The sequence below is a fragment of the Lycium ferocissimum genome, unplaced genomic scaffold, assembly GCF_029784015.1.
Source record: "Lycium ferocissimum isolate CSIRO_LF1 unplaced genomic scaffold, AGI_CSIRO_Lferr_CH_V1 ctg4979, whole genome shotgun sequence".
NCBI classification, from domain to species: domain Eukaryota; kingdom Viridiplantae; phylum Streptophyta; class Magnoliopsida; order Solanales; family Solanaceae; genus Lycium; species Lycium ferocissimum.
The window spans coordinates 1-11,315 of record NW_026725827.1 but is presented as its reverse complement, the minus strand read 5'-3'; positions in this window follow the sequence as shown (position 1 = coordinate 11,315).

Below are 11,315 nucleotides of genomic sequence, written 5' to 3'. Positions count from 1 at the left end.
CTAGTGGTGTACGCCTAGCCAACTAGGCACGGTGTAATTATGATCATTATACCAGTTTCCCCCACACCTTCGTAGTGGTGTCTGCCCGGCCAACTAGGCACGGTGTAAACTCACATATACATAACATAAAGCATACATGGGAGCTCAAGTAAAAGCTATAACTCTATCGGAGTGACGTAAGGTTGGTAACCTCCGATTATATTATGGAACAAACATCATCGCTATATCTCACCTTGAAGGAACTAGTATCATGAGGTGAGATCATCAACAATGAACAACATCAAGGAAATCATAAAATAAGATCATTAGTCTCATGATAGCTTCAATTCATAAGCTTTATAATCTCTAGAAATAGAATCACCATCATCCCCATCATTATCATAAAACACATCTTATCTCAATCTCATAAGAAGCTCTTAATAATCTTAGGCTTTCAACTTTTGGAATGTAAGAAGGTCATGAGAACTTGTATAGGAGATGGTGATATAAGAGTCATGCCTTTTGAAAGAAAGGGACTAGCCTTAACATACCTTTACGTCTTCTTAACGACTAAACGTTCTCCTTCCAAGCTCAAAACTCTACATTCAATAGAATTTATACTAAATTAGATCATTTAAAACATGCTTAAGTCTAAACTAAAGCAACTAGGAGTTAACGAAAATTAGGTAGCATTTCCTTTGTTTCGACAACTTTCTCTATATAATAAACAACTCCCAAACATCAATAGCAACACCCATAATACCTTAATCAATAGACTTTTTCAAGTTAAACATTGTCAATCCTCAAAACTCATTTTCAAAGTCATTCATAACCATAGCTACAACATAATACCATATTCATTTTCACATAATACTTCCTCATATAAACACATGGACATGTACCACAACATCAAGTTCACCATATTCATATTATCTACTCTAATTTCCAGCCACAACAACGTGTACGTGATACTTCAAAACAGTCCAACAACACAAGAACAACATACCTATGATTTTTTAAAATCTCTTTCCAATTCAAACCAACACCTTTCCAATAAAACCAACACCAAAACAATAAAAATCCATTACTTTCAACAATAGAATATCCAAGTTATTCTATTTGTTTTCCATTTTCCAGCCATAAAATACCAAAAGAACAACTTCAAAACAGTTTAGCAACTAACAACATCACAACTACGATTTTTGAGCTTTATTTCACAAGTTTTCAACCGTACAAGTTAGTCACGACTTCTATAAGCTCAAATACATGGAGGAGAGAAATATTATTACCTTTGTTGAGCTTTCTTCACCTCTAAGAATCCCCTAGACCGGGCAACAACAACAAGAACTCAAGCTTCAACTTGCATCCAATACCTTAAGAGTGCTTCTTCATGCTCTCTTGGAACTCTCGAGATAGGACTTGGGTAAAACCCTATTTTTCTGGCTTAGGGTCTTTATGATCTAACTTGGGAAGGTCTTAAAAGCTTTTGGAGAAAGTTTCAAATGAAAATGACTTAAAAATGGCCTTTAAAACGTATTTAATATACTGGAAGTTCGCCTACCACCATAGCGGGTCCCAGTGAGGCTGACTACTCAGTCTCGCGAAAAAGCGAATATCTCTCTACTCCGATGTCGTATGGATAAATGGTTTATTGAGTTGGAAACTAAACTCGAAGAGCTTAATTTTTGGCATTTGAAACACCTTAAAACTCCTAATATACCCGGAGATATACCCCTCCAAAGTTGACCCAAAATTCTGCCAACTTTTTCTAAATTTTCGACAAACTTATTTTCTTCGATTTGCTTGGTCCCGGAATATTCCAAAACTCTCTATACATGATATTTATCATTAATAATTCTTGATAATGGCCATGTTCTTTTGTTCCAAGGTTGTCCTTCCCGGTTACGACTTACGATATCGTAATTCATCCTTTACTTCATTGTTATGCACTTCCCATGGCTTGTACCTTCCAAAACTTCATGGGACGTCTTCGATAATCCATTAATACGGTAAGGTATGTGGCATGCTCATGCTGTGAAAGTGAGAGGTGTAACATCTAAACTCAACTGTGCCAATTCTCTGTATAACCAATCCAAACCAAAGATATCCCAAGCATATCACAACAATATCACAGAAAATCAAGAGGTACTATCCAATGCAATAATGTATGAATGATGAATGCAATGCATATGCACCATACACATGTACTCCGATGATGGAACATCACATCTCGGCAAAGACAACCCATAAGGGACCCGCAAAGTCCATGTACCAGTCACTCCTCACACAACCCAGAGATGACCCCATATCTAACCAATACACCTCATACTAGTCATTCCGAACACAAAGATAGAGATGACTCGATATACAACAAGTCACAGAACAGTGCCGGTCACTCCGCACATAGCCCAAAGATGACTAGTATCAAATATGTCTCAATGCATCTGTATTTCATTCTCACTTTCCATCCTCAGTACCATAACCAGGCAATATCAATGTATATGAAAATGAGTATGAATACGATACAATGTGATATCAAATGACCAATTCAATCCCAAACAGTACCACACATGGCACACAAGTAATATCAATAATAAGGCTACACAATAAGCCACAATAGAATCACAGTTCTCATCTCAATATCAATTATACCGCAATATCATAATCATGATATATCACTAATCACCAATATCCAATGTCTCAACGTGACAACGAGCCAATAAGTAAATAAAACATGATAAGTCAACAACGCAATGGGGTGGCTAGCCCCCAAATCATTCAACAAGGCCCAACCTAAGGAAATACCTAACCCAACTTCATACCTGAACGTTTACATCTATTCTCCAATAATATCATCTAAACATACGCTTCGCTAATCGAAGTCTCACCATAAGTAAACCGTCACCTACCTGGAAAGCCGAACAATAAAGTCTCCAATAGTCAAACCTTAGTATTTCCCTTCCTTTGAGCCTTGAGATAATGGAAGTCTAATCACATCCGAATTATGAAATTAGAATCTAGAAGAAACATCATTCAACCCTTACTTCTATTCAAGACCCAAATCCCAACCTATGGAATATGGTTTATGAACTAAAAAGATGAAATTAGGAATCTATAGGTCTCAACATGAAATTAATGTTCTAGGTGATCAATTCCCATCAATTATAAGCTAGAAGAACTAGCAAATCACTTAAATTTAGATTCTAGGCAAAACCCCCAAATTTGGGTATGAACCCTAACTTCCAATTCCATAAATTAGCCAATAATTAGGAAGGAATCATGCAATAATAGTTTCTAGTCATTAATTCCATGCTTAATGAAGCTAACCCAATCAATAATTCAAGGTTTTATAGTCTAGAAATTATTTAGGAAAGAACCCATAAACCTTTCTTTAATCCTCAATTTCTTAATGAAACTAACATGATTTAGAGATTTCCTATGATGATTAATGGAATATGGAATAACAATAAAAATGGAAAGGCTTATGTCACGACCCAACCGGAGGGCCATGACGGGCACCCGGAGCTAATCTATTGAGCACCACTTATCATAATCTCATAATCATATCTAGGTGAACCACATGGCTAACTCCTAATCACCACGAAGCCAAAAGACACAAGTTCCATTGAACATAGGCACATCCATATAAACATCATTTACTATGCCCATATATACAAGCCGACAAGGCTACCAAAAATGATATACAAAGTATAAATCGATAAGGTTATGGGGTATCTAGCTATGTACATCTGTCTACGAGCCTCTACATGGAGTATGTAATATCATAAAGATGGGACAGGACCCCACCATGCCCAAGTATGCACACAAAAGAATAGTACCAACTAACTGCAGCTCCGGATCAAATGAATTGAAACACCTCTATGCAATCACTGATGAAGCTGCCTAAGGGTCTGGTCTGTCTCCTTGTCTACCTGCAGGAATGAACGCAGTGTCCACAAACAAAAGAACGTCAGTACGAATGATGTACTGCGTATGTAAGGCATGAATAGCAACAGGATGAAAGCATGAAGTCAACATAAGATAAATAGTGCAATTTATACCTTATAATACATCTTAAGACGATTGTCATGCATACTTAACCTTTCTGTAAAGGAAACACTTCATACATATACATATACGATACCATACCCTACCGTGTAGGTTCGGTGTCACCCATACCAGGAAATATCAAGGCTCGGTATTGTCCGTGCCCGACCATAACAAGGCTCGGTGTTGTCCATACCCAACTACAGTGGTGTGCGCACAATCGATATCATAGCCGTCCATATAAGCTCAGTGTCACAAAATAGCTATATACATATAGGACATACATGAGTATCCAAAGGAAACATTACAACTCTATCGGGATGACATAAAGTCGGTAAGCCCCTGATTTCTATTGTGGAATCACCATCATCATCATCATCATCATTATCATCATCACTATGAAGAGCTTTTATCAGTAATATCTTAAAAATCTTGGAAGTCATAAGCTTCTAGCATTTTCTAGGAATAGGACATTATGAATATCTTAGACAGATTCACAATAAGAAAATCATGCCTTTGGAAAGAAAGGGTTAGCCTTAACATCCTTTATGTCTTCTTAACTACTTAACGTTCTCCTCCAAAGTCTGCAAAATCTACATTCAAGAGGATTCATACTAAGGTTAAGTCTTGAAAACACTCTTAAGTTCAAACTAGTATAATTAACGAGCTAACAAAATTTGGGCAGCACTTCCCCTATTTTATCGACTTCTACCATATTACAAAACAACTCCCAAACAACAATAAAAACATCCACAATATCACGATCAAGAAGTTATATTCAATTTAATCTCAAATTTATCCAAAATCCCCTTTCAAGCTCATCTCATAGCCATCAACTTCACTTCTAACACTTTATGGCTTCTTGATATGCTCAAATTACACCTAAATTACGGCGTAAGGCGGTCGGTGTCAAATATAGTAACCCAACTAGGTTGGGGTCGAATCCCACAGGGAATAAAGTGTGAAACAAATACTAATCATATATTTTACTAATATCTAAAGACTTTAGTTCTATTTCGACTAGTATAGAAAAAGGGTTTTGGTTTGTATTCGCTATTTTGAAGTCTTTGGAATTTATTTGGGTTAAAAGAACCAAAGTTGTGTCCCCACTGTGATTAGATGTTATGCTATAGGTATCAATATGATATATTTCTAATGGGTCGTGGTTTTGTATGCACTTAATCTCTAATGCACTTCCTAATATTTTTCAATAGTTAGAAAGTATTTCTTTTCATGATTTTCCCAAATATAAAAAAGTTGCAAGTAAAACCGATTAAATATGCCAAGTAGAACTCTTCTTATCCCTAAGTGAGTTCATTAAACGAGGGTTGGTGTCACGACCCAACCGGAGGGCCATGACGGGTACCCGGTGCTAACCCACCCGGGCACCTCTTATCATACATTCACATTTACATATAGGTGAGCCACATAGCTAAATCATGCTTTCTATCCATCATTCATACTATTTCCATTGGGCAACAATACATTTATATCACCATCAACAACTATGCCCACAATAATGTACATAAGCCGACGAGGCTAACAAAATGATATCCAAAATATAAGCCGACAAGGCCAAATACATCTAACCAAATACACATGTCTACGAGCCTCTAAGGAGAGTATGTCATAGCAAATAGGTAGGACAGGACCCCGCCATGCCCATAAGTATGTACACAAAAGAATAGATACCAAAAGCTGTAGCTCCGAATGAAATGGAGCTCCGCTACGTAGTCCCTGAGTAATAAAGTTATAGATCAAGCCTATCTCCCTGGCCACCTGCGGGCATGACGCAGCGTCCACAAACAAAAGGACATCAGTACGAAGAATGTACTGAGTATGTAAAGCATGATCAACATCATTAGCATAATAAACAACATAAGAAATAGCATAAGATGGGAGGTAGTAGAACCTTCGTTATAAACACTTACTTGCTTTTTCATAGGGACCTTCCATTTATAATGCGTGATTGTGTACATACATCTATATCCGTATCCGTACTCATTTACATTTCATATCCATATTCATATTCATAGTCATATTCATTTACATATTCATATTCATAGCATACCCGACCATGAAGGATCGGTGTTTCATATACCGCAATGGCAAGGCTCGTGATTATACATACCGCCCTACCAAGGCTCAGGGTTATCCGTACCCAACTACAGTGGTGCGCGCGCAATACATATCATACCCGGCCATATAAGCTCGGGGTTACATAATAGTCATACATAAACACATATACATAAGAGCTCATAAGCATCTCTGACATCATTACTATCATCATTTTATTACATCTATCCTTAGAGGATCACTCATCATATAAAGAATTTCATAGAATCGTGAGCTTTAGTAGCTTTAGAGATAGAATCATTTGCAGGACATCATAGGCTCATGAAAGAATAGATATATGGCCAAAGAACCATGCCTTATTGAAAGAAGGATTAGCCTTACATACCTTTTCGTTCAACTATTCTATCGCTTGAACGTTCTCCTTCAATGCTCCCGTTTCTACCTTCATTAGAGTTGATACTATCATTAGAAAATCGATAGCTTAGCATACTTGACTAAAGCTAGAGAAAATTGGGCAGCATCTCCTTTGTTTATACAACTTCCTCCATATCATATATCAACTCCCAAACATCTATAATAATATTCACAACCTCCTAAGCAATAGTCTTTATCCACCTACATTATCCATATTTCCCAATTCACTTTAAATCATCCATATCCATGGTCATAGCACACAATTACGTTCACTCATATACAATGTCTATCTCATGTTCTTAATGTCATTTATAACATAATCATAATCACAACATATCAAGAATCATGACTCAATCCAAGCTACTACTCAAATATATCACTATTCTCACATTCATGACCAATTTTCTATCTCCTTCTACAATCCAAGTATTTTAACCTCTCAATACCTCAAACAACATGGAAATACCATAAAACTTACCTTAGATGGTGTAGGAATGGACCTTGGGTGGAAACACTTCACTTGAGCAAAACTCTAGTTCCACCTCCACTTGGATTTCTTGTCTTGGATGAGCTTTAATGAGTTCCTTACACTTGATTCTCTTGGTTTGAAGAAGTTGATCATTAATATCTCTTGAATTCTTGTAGGAGAGGTGTGAAGAAATGTTCTAGAGAGTTCTAGAGAGAAGGGGAGTGAAGAGGAAATGAAATGAAATGAACTTGGTCCCCTTATTAATAATACACAATTTGTCCCGACAAAATTCTACGGACCAACGTATGGTCCGTATAATTTATACTGACCGTATGTCTGGCCGTAGATTTGGTCCAAAAGAAGGCTGGCAATCTGGGCTGAATATACGGCCTAACATACGACCAGTATATTTTATACGGCCGCATGTTGGGCATAATGCCCAATTTCTCCGAACTCGTTCTCGTCGACTCGTTAGATCTCCAATCCTTATGGAACCTTCTTAACACTTGTTTATCACCTTATTAACAATCTAAGGGACATTATAACTCTTCTCCAGAACATCATTAAGTCACCATTTACTTGTTACTCGCAAACCTCTTCAGGTACATAACGCATACCTTGCCTCTCTTGGCAAACTTTCTTCTTTTTCCTCGAATGTCTTTGAAATCTCAATTAGGGTCATCAAATGCTATTTCTTACTTATTAACACATCGCATACTTTGTGCCCTCAGTTAGTCTATCCACTGTGCATTAATGGAAAAATTTTCCGAGGTGTAACAGTTAGCGCCCCGAGTCCTTGTTATATTATTTCAATACAAACCCTAGTTCATCTTTCCAAACAAAACTAGGGTTTGTGCATAAGTGTTTGCAGCCACTAACTAGCAATTAATATGAGAAATAATAAAATACATCGCAACCCATTATATATATATGCAATGTTAGACACCCATTACGTAACACCCATCATTTGGGCCCACAACTTTGATTAAAGAAACTACGCACACATATTGTTTACAAAAGTAGAAAGCAATAATGGATACATAAAGCTTACAAAGTGTAATAAAGATGGTGGAAATAGAATATTTTTGTCTTATCTAAGCTCCAAAAGTGGTGTATTCAATTCTCACCCACCAATGGAACTAATATTAAATGTTGGATAAAAATTAGATGTGTACAAAAACCTAAAATGTTCTTTAAATAGGCTCCAAAAACACACAACAACAATTGACAAAACTGCCCTGGTAGCAAGATCGATGGACCGTCGATCAGTTCGATGATCCATCGATGCCTCCGTCCTTTGTTTCTTTAGTTATATGGTCCATTCGACGGTGTCGTCGACCAATTTGACACTCCGTCGAGTTTTCCGTCTTTCTCTCTTCTTGTTGACAAATCTGCTCGACGATACAAATGGCAATCAGTTCGATGCTTCATCGATGCCTCCGTCCTTTGTCCTCTTCAGCTAAGCCCATCACTAGAAAATTGAATTTATCGATGCTTCAAAGGACGGTCCGTCGATTGAATCTTCATTTTTGGGAATTTTTTCCTTTTTGCTTTGTTTTTTCTTTTGGGCCATCGTATTCCTTAAACACAACAAAAACACTTTAAAATGACCCAGACTTACTTGAAAACAACCAAAATTCATAGTAAAAAGGCGTCGAATGTGCCACCAACCCGTGGCACATCACTTCTCCACTTTAATTCTTTTCCTTTCTAAGAGTGACTAACCTCTACATCAACTCAATAATATAATTAATAGGAAGAACATACCTTATAATAGAGGATCTTCACCTTACTCAACTCCCTCCAAGATCAAGTTCATCACAACTTTGAAGAGAAGCAAGAACAATCACCTTCCATGGATTATCTTTGAGGTTTTGATGTTGATCTTCTCTCTTGATGATATGGAAAGGTTTAGAACATTGTGGAACCTTCAAGAACCCTCTTTTAATGTGGTCAAATAAGTGTGGAAATTTAATGTGAAAAATGGGGTCCTTTGGGGTTTAAAATGGTGCAAAAGTCCCCCCCCCCCCCCAATTTGCAGTGGACATGCGGCCCAGCATAATGGATATGCGGTCGCATCTCCCCTCCTCTCTATATGGAGGAGGTTGGGAAGTGAGGGATGATAATTGGGTTAGTTTTTGTCCAATATGCGGCACAACATACTGAGTATGCGGCCGCATAAGCGAAAATGCATTCTTTTCGATTCGTTTGACCTCCAATCCTTGTAGAACCTTCTTGGCACTTGCATAAAACTTCATTAACCATCTAAGGGGCCTTATAGCTCCCCTTAAGGTAATTCTAAGCAATGTGTAACTCAAATGATACGAAATCTTCCCAAAACATGACTCAAATTCCAATTTCTTCAACAAACTTACTTCCGCCGATTCATGTGACTCCAAAACCTTAAGGTACACACTTAAAGTTATCAAATGCCCTTCTTAACCTTATAAGGGCTTCATTTACACTTTAGGAATGCGTTAGTTCACTCATAATGCAAACGACACAAAATTTCCAAGGTGTAACAACTTACCACAATGATTTTCCCCCAAGAAATGCCTTAAAATGCTCCCAATAGCTCTATTTTCGGAGTGGTATTGAATGAAAGACTTAGGGCTTTTAACACATAGTTAAAGAACTCAACTGCCAGACCGCACCCACTTTAGCGCTTCAGCAATCCTGCTTCCGCGGTGTCATGACCGCTTCTGCGGTCCTGCCCAAATGCATAAGCCGCTATAGCGCAGGGTCACTACTATAGCTGTACCGCTGCCGCGGTCCTGGTGCCGCTATAGCGGAGCACCAGACACCAGAAACTCCACAAGTTTTATCAACTCAACCCGAAATTTTGACTATCACCCGAGACTATCTGCTCAAAAATCATATATGCAGACATATATAAAAACACACTATGAACGCACTCGTGGCCTCAAAATTCCCAATGGAGGTTTCGTTGACCGAGTCAACCCCCGATACCTAAAAACTAACTTCCCAACCCAAGTCCCAAAATGCATCCGAGTGCATTGGAAACCGAACCAAATATACACACAAGTTCTAAAAGACCATCTGGACCTCTCGAAATTGGCGGATTCTCGAAAAAGGTCCGTTTACCCAAAAGTCAACTTTGAGTCAACTCTTTTTCGCTTTAAGCCCTAATTTCTCACAAAATCACCCAAATCATATCCAAAGACCTCCGAAAGCGTGTCAACGGTCCCCTCGGGTCAAATGTGAGCTAACCAAGCTCGGGAAAGGGTCAAAAGTATCGAGAAAGCAATAACAACCAAACGGGTCGTTACATCTAAGCAATTCAGAATTAAATTGTTCAACCAAATATCTTGGCGCCATATGTGACAACAGTCCTATCCTGAAGGCTGAAAGGAACATCTCAGTGTTTACCATGGAAAAAAGATCACAAGAAGTTATATTTCAAACATCAAAACTTATCGAATTTGAGTGATAATGCTAAGTTCAATCAGCTGACTCAATGACATAATTGAAATGTTTTTTTTTTATTGTTAGAAGTAACTGAAATGTTTTGATACAAAGATTCAAATTCTGCCTCAGACTTGTCAAACTAGCTACTGGTCTGTGTAACTCTTACATTAACCTATAATGCTTATTTCCCTACAGGGGTATAAGCTATCAGGACCAGAAATCTAACTGCCAAGTAGAATGATTCAAGATATGAGCATCCGACCTCGTGACAAAATAAAATAAAAAATTGAGAAAGACACCAAATAGGTTGACTACCTAGACTTCATAAAGCAGTTGGAGCGCAACAATCAGGATTCAGGCATGCTTCTTATCAGTGACTCCAGAATAAGGCATTAGTCCACGTGTGCCTAATAACCAATTTTGTCTTCTAAGCTACCTAGAAAATGATGCAACAACTGTTTTTCATTATGGCTTATGGTTATGAAGGTATGCATAGACAATGTTTATTAGCAATGTTTCTAACATTTAACAGCTCGGTGATTCTTCATAATTTGTTCTGGACTTCTTTCCAAATAACTCAAAACAAATAAACATTGTTGGATAATCAAGCTTCAAAAGGTGATTAGTTTTCATTTAAACAATATTAACTTACCATCAATTAAATGCACTGCATCCTAAAAGAATTAAACATTTTTAGGTACAAAATAGAACTAATGCAGTAATACAAAGAAGAATATTTCAAAAGGCTTCTTATCCATGAGTGTAAGATTACAATCCATTTGTAGCTAAAAAAATTACTTTAAGAAGTGTTCAATGAAGGCAGCAATTTGTCAAACAGATTAGAAATGCAACTTTGTACGTTAAATATAGAGTCTGTCAATTCACATATTTCTTGTTAATT